General features: G+C 30.2%; 1 pseudogene; it reads left to right on the forward strand.

Annotated features, from left to right (window-relative positions):
- The first annotated feature begins 1,852 nt into the window (after positions 1 to 1,852).
- On the forward strand, positions 1,853 to 4,070 carry LOC131855870 (bifunctional protein FolD 2-like; annotated as a pseudogene).
- The last annotated feature ends 3,033 nt before the right edge of the window (positions 4,071 to 7,103 follow it).

Below are 7,103 nucleotides of genomic sequence, written 5' to 3' on the forward strand. Positions count from 1 at the left end.
CCCCGCCAAGTGATTAGTAGAAAAAAAATGTCTAAAACAAAAAGGAATACCCTCGTAATCTATCATCTAAGTCAAAGGATGGTCATTCAACTGTAATAATCTTGTCCACCAAATCCTTTAGCATATCCATATCTACAAGATTACAAGCATAGGAAGTATGGGAAAAATTACTAATATTTGGGTCAACCTTAAAGAACCAACTAAGAGCATTAACAACAACCTCATAAGTTGATTCACACCAAAAATATAGGGAAAGATTGAAAAGTATTACCCCAATAAGGGAAACATCAATAGACTCCTTTTAACAAGTCAAAATCATATTCAAGGACAAATAAAGATGATGAGAACCTCATTTCCAATCCGCCACAACCAAACTAGTGGCTTGATGTTCTAGAGAGGCAAAATAAACAAGAAGGAATCCATAGGCACAAGGGTATATTTCCATCCAACACTCTACCACAAGAGTTCATTTCTGAGAGCTTCATTTATGTAAGTTCAACAACATTAGCCAAAAATTATGAAACTTGCAAAAAAATCCTTTTCACTCAAAAAACTAGATATTTTAAACCACCTCTTGACCAAGAACTAACACATGAACCATGGAGGCATAGGGGAGGAATTTCTAAATAGCACTCACAATCATAAGTTGATAAATATCGAGATGGCTATGTCCTAAGTCGACAAAGGGTACCTTAAGTGATGAGGGGGTAGCCACCCTAGGCACAACAATATTGGGAACAACTTACTCAACATTTTGAGGAGCACCTATTTCATCTACTAAAAACATCCAAGATGTAGGAATACACACCCCAATCATAAGGGAAGACAAAGTCTTGGAGACGGTAGGTGTACCCATCAAAACTACACCACTACTAACAACTAGAATATCCATAACCAAGTTGCAAGAAGGGGGGCAATTGTAACCAAGGAAGTGAAGTGAGAAACTAAATTTTGAAATCAGGTGTGAGAAACCATCATGAAGCTAAAAGTATTAAGGAAATAATATTATTAAAAATATTTTCTCAAAGGTAATTTCATAGAGGATAAATGCTTTTGCAATAAGTGAGGATTTAAAAGAGAAATATAAAAATATTATTAATATATTAATATTTCAATGAGAGAACATGTTTATGCCTTACATGAACACCTTGTAATTTCCAAAGAAACTAGGGACCCCAATTTTCCTATTTTTACCTTTTATATGTTTTGATCATCTTTGTTCCATCTCTAATATTTGATAAAATATTTCTCTCAATGGGACCTTTGCGAGCAATTTTTTCTTGTTCTTTGTCTATCATCCCACACACATCAATCATGTGCCAAATTACATAAATATTGAAATTGTTTAAATATGAAGGTGTTTTGTGTAAGTTTTCTCTCATAATTATTTTTCAAAGCTTGATTTTGTGTCATATTTTTTTTTTCTCCATTTTGTAATTATTGAAATTTTATATTAATTAGTCTAGTTCTAGACCATTAGTTAAATAAAATAAATTAATTAGTTTGTTAGTTTCATGGAAATTACTTTCCTTAACAAGTTTCAGCAGTTATATGGACAAATATTGACTTTATATTGCTAATGCACATCAATGTAAAATTCATCCAATTACATACAATTTTTTTTATGAATTTCCCTTTCCTATGCTATAATGGTTTGATTTATAGTTACATTTTGCTAGTTATATGGACAAATGTTGATTTTATATAGCTAATGCACATCAATGTAAAATTCATCCAATTACATACAATTTTTTTTATCAATTTCCCTTCCTATGCAATAATGGTTTGATTTCTATTTGCTCTTTAAACTGGTATTGATGTCCAATAAAATGACAGTTGACACGAGAGCGTTATGCAATGTGAAGTTGTTGGTAAAATATATTGTTTAAAGGTATTGAAGGTTAAAGCTTTGAAGCAGGAGAAGAAGCTGATGATCCACTTTAAAGACCAGAGGTGCAATGCAAAGGTGAGGGAAGCAGAATTTAGTAGATTCCACATCATTATCGCATGAGTACTGTGGGCACCAAATTTAAACATCAAACAACTTATAAAGGATGACAATGTCTATGGCGGTGATGTTAGATAGGCGGGAGGAATAGAGTTGTATTCCACAAACAAAAGAAGTATTAGAGTGAGCCACAAACTAGAGAAGATAAATTTCAAGGTAAGGGGAGATTGTAGTAAAGGTGTTATGAGCAATACTTTTCTGTAATTTTTTTTTTTTGTCAACGTGCTGCAGAGAAGATAAATCTCCATGTGCTTTTTTTACTAACTATGGTGGAATAAGTAGTGGAGTAGACAAAGATAGGGGAAATATTTTACTATGGAATCTTGTAAACTAGGATGATAAGGCATTAAAAAGATTTACGCCACACTACATTTTTTCATTTTTTTCGTGGAAATTTTGAAAGGTCGATTAAATGATGAAGAGTGTCTCTATCCTCCGGAAAGTTTATTAAATGCATGCCAAGCGTATGGAAATTAACACATAGTGGCCCATGGTATATTGTAGTCGTTATTTAAGCCTGTTATGTTTTTAAACAAACAAAAGTGAGCAAAATAGCTTGGATTACCAAGTCAATAGTTTTATTTCTATTAAATTTATGTATTTTAAAGTTTAAATAAAATAAGACTTTCAAGGTAACAATACTTTCAAGATTGTAGTGACAAAGTTGAAGGATCTTGAATATTGTATCTTGTAAGAAATAATGGAAGGTTCAAGTTATTAAAATAGAAATTACACAAGGGTAATGTGTTGCAATTTTGGAGTTAAAATGATTTATTTTTGTTACATTATGTTATCAAATGTTTGTTCTTTTCAAGCCATCCCTATTATAGTTGACAAGGCCTACAAAGATTCACATGCAACATCAATTGGAGAAATCATAAAGAAGATTATTATCTGAGGCTGGAGTTGTGGATTTTGGGAGGAAAGGTGTCTCATATGCAGACATTTTGTTGGTGATTTATACAGACACACTCTGAGGAGATATGGACTTTCAAAGGTAAGGTGTTTCATGCACAACATGCAGTTCTAGATTAGGTATTAGATGCGCTAAAAGGAGATGTGGATTTTGGAGGAGACATGTCTCATTTTGCATGGAGCTTGGTGGGAAATAATTTATGTTCTCTCATGTTGTGCAGATGGTTGCATGTTCTATAGCTAGTAGATCCACTAATGAAGTTAGTTTGGTGTTTCCTAGGTGAGGAAGAAGAATTGCTGAAGGGGCTTCATTAAAATCTCCATAGGGGTTTTGTTCAATCCTTACAATGTTCCACTCTTGTTCAAATTAATGGAATAAGGGGGGGAATGTTAGATTTTTACATTGATTACTATAGTTCTAGGTTAATACTTAAATAGAATAAACTAGTTAGTTTGTTAGTTGAAAGGAAGTTACTTTCCCATATAAGGGAGTTTTGGTAGTTTAATGGGAAAATAATGGATTTATATAGCTAATACATATCAATGTAAAATTCATCCAATTGCATATAAATTTTTTATCAATTTGTCTTTCGTCTAGAACATTGGTTTTATTTCTATTTGCAGTTATCATTGTAGGTGAAAGGAAACAATCTTAGGTTTATGTCTGCATGAAGAGAAAAGCATGTGTAGAGGTTGGCATAAAATCCATTGATATTGACTTATCAAGAGATGCATCAAAAGAGTTGGTGCTTCATACAATTCTTACTATAAGTGTCAATCCTCATGTACATGGTATATTGGTGTAACTTCCATTACCATCTCACATCAGTGAAGAGAGAATATTGATTGCTACAAGAATGAAAAGGATGTAGATAGATTTTATCGTCTCAACATTAGAAAACTTCCAATGAAAGGGAGGGGGCCTATGTTTGTTCCTTGTACACCAAAGGGATGAATTGAACTATTACAAAGGAGTTGGATATCCATATTAGGAAAATGAGTAGTTGTGGTTGGAAGGAGTAACATAAGAGGGTTTCCTATTGCATTGCTTCTAATAAAACTAGGTGCAAGTGTATCTATAGTGCATAATCAAACTCCAAATCCAAACAACATAATACGTGAGATATATATTATCATTGTAGAGTAGATCAAACTAGGGCATACTGCTATTGATGGGACAAATGCAATTGATGAACCAAGTGAAAATTAGGTAAAAAATTAGTTGGTTTTGAGGAGGAAAAAGATGTTGCAGCATGGATCTCTTGATTACTAGGATGTGTTAGACCAATGACTATATCAATGCTTCTTATAAATATGTTGTAGGATGGATCTCTTAAGTACTAGGAGGTGTTGGACCAATGACTATTGCAATGCTTCTTACAAATAAATTATGGATATCTTGAGTACTAGGAGGTTTTGAATGGATTTCTCAAGTACTAGGAGGTGTTGATGGCTATGTACAAATGTGGTGTTGAAGGATCACTACACATTTATGATAATATAGGCTAACACCATTTTTCTTCATAGTTTTAAATAAGTTTCAGTAAAAATATTTATTCAAACATGGCATGAGAATTTCACTGTGGAAGAGATTTAATCAAGCATTTCAAAAATAAATTGCATTATAAAAAAAAGAATAGTTTTGTCAAATACTTTTATGGACAAATTATTAAATAATCTACATTTCAAACTACCCATCAAATTATACACATTGCCTCTTTCTAAACTATCAAATAATAACATCAAGAATATTATTTCCAACCCATAGAAATCAAGAGTCCCAAAACAATTCAAAGCATCTTTTACCAACCTCGATGTAGTATAAGAAAAATTACTCAAATTATAATGTACATTTAAGTTGTCTACTTAGATATTTAAGTACCTTTTCATCCAAAACTCCTTCAAGTGAGAGTACCTCAATAGAAGACTCTACTCTAAATAAAGTCTTGTATAAAGGACTCACCAGCACCTTGGGTACTTCCTCTTCTTTGGAATATTTGTTTATATAAACAATCTATACTTGAGGGATCCTATAAGGATCTTCATTATTTCTATGGATAGAGATAAATTTTAAATGACATTCTTCATAATTCATCATCAACATAACCCTCTTCACATTTAATTATTTTCAAATCCCTTTTACAGATGCTTTTTTTTCAAATTCTAATGTCAAGGTTGGATATTATTTTAAACTAGTCTATAGATATTTTAATGAGCTTGTGAAAAAGTAATAAACTATTTCACAAAGGAAATAAATTCCTTTGGTGTCACATGATCTATAAAATAGGAAGGATATTCCCCATTCTATCAGCAAGCATAAATTTATTAATCTTAGAATTTGAGAACAAAGTAATTGAAAATTTATCGTAACTACATAGATAAAGTAAACTACACAAAAGAGTTAAAATTTCAGTAAGGAAACCAAGATACCTCTAAAATATTCTTATGCTAAAGGACACTAGAACATGGTTGGCCCCAAAGTAGCTAGTCCCACATGTTCGATTAGGCACAAAATGAGCATTTGGAAGGGAAAAAATATTAAACTCAAAGCAAAATAATAGACCATGTGTAAATAGATTCTTAATGTTACAATAGATTCTCATAGCTTTAATAGATTCTCAATGTTACAATTTTGAATGAAAGTGTTGAGGTCAGATAGAAAGTGTTTTAACTATATAAACATTTTTTTAATTTTCAAAATCCTTGGTGAAATTGACCTTGAAAGAAAGTTCATTCACTTGAAGGTCCTTATGCTACCCTCCTCATTCTACTCACTTACTTTTCCAATAAAATTACTACTTGGAAGCAATATTTGCACTATCTGAATGGAGTAAGGATGATATGAGATTGTGTAAGGTCACAATCCTGAAATTAAGCTTAATATAAAATAATAATTTATAATATATTTTATTTAATGTTTATGTTTATTTTTTATTTTACAGTCAACATAAGTCTTTTAAAAAATTAATGTTGCTTGATTCATAAGGAAAAATTAAAAAAAGAATCAGACTAATTTTTTTTTTAAATGTCCACACTCTCCATAAATGATGTGTTTATTTCAATAAAAAACTAATAATTTGCATATATATATTTAGAATATTCATTATAGCATAATGGTACTCTAAATTATATTTAAGTTTAACTAAAGGTTATTATACTAAATAAAATATGCAATAAAATATTAAAAAACACATAAGCCTACCTTAAATGTTAGTGTTGGTGTTCTATTTATGAAATTATAATGTATATATTTTAGAAAATAATTAATGTATTGTGGAATAACATCACTCATTAAAATAATATAAGTTTAAAAATTAAGTTAAAATTTGTTGTTTAAAAAATGATATATTCTTTAAACTAAAAAATATAATTTTAAATCTACACACAAAATATCAATATTAACTACTTCATATAGTCTTTAAATTCTAAATGCTTTTCTTGCTATAAGTGATTGAAAATAAATTTTATTTTGATAAATTGATGGAGAATCACATTTACAACATAAAGTGGAACACCCTATCTCTTGAATTCAAATGTATGTATGTATGTATTTGAAAATCATGAGGGGCCAAAAAGTGGCGATATTGCAGTTAAAGTCTTGATTGAGAGGATGATTGAAAAATATATCTATAACTTTCAAATGGGTTCACATTTTTTTAATCTAAAACATGGGTCATATTCTATGCTTCGTATACTATAGGATTAAAAAAAATTGAATTTTATAAATTTTTGACCAAGTTATGGTGCTCAGACATACGAGTTTTTTATATTTTGAAAATGTTGTAGTAAAATAATCATAATTAATTATTTATTTAAAAAAAAAGAAAAATATGTGTCACATCTAGACATGATTCTTCTACTTATATCTAAAATCTTATAAAAAACATTATGATTTGACTATTGTTAGGGTGGCCAAACAAACACGCACTTTTTATCTTTTTCCTGAAATTTTAGTACTACTACATTGAAATTTCAAATTTTCATCAAATGGATTTTTTTTAATTTTAGAAAACAACTAGTATCTTAGAAACTATATTCAAATTGCTAAAAATTCGATTCTTACATATTTTTGAAATACTATTGGTAACTTATTCAAATTTTTATGTCAAGTTGCCTAACTCTTCTTTTTTGATTTTCATTGCCACTTGAGGGCCTATTTGGCCCACCATGATCCTACACA

Source organism: Cryptomeria japonica, chromosome 7 (genome assembly GCF_030272615.1).
Source record: "Cryptomeria japonica chromosome 7, Sugi_1.0, whole genome shotgun sequence".
Lineage (NCBI taxonomy): Eukaryota > Viridiplantae > Streptophyta > Pinopsida > Cupressales > Cupressaceae > Cryptomeria > Cryptomeria japonica.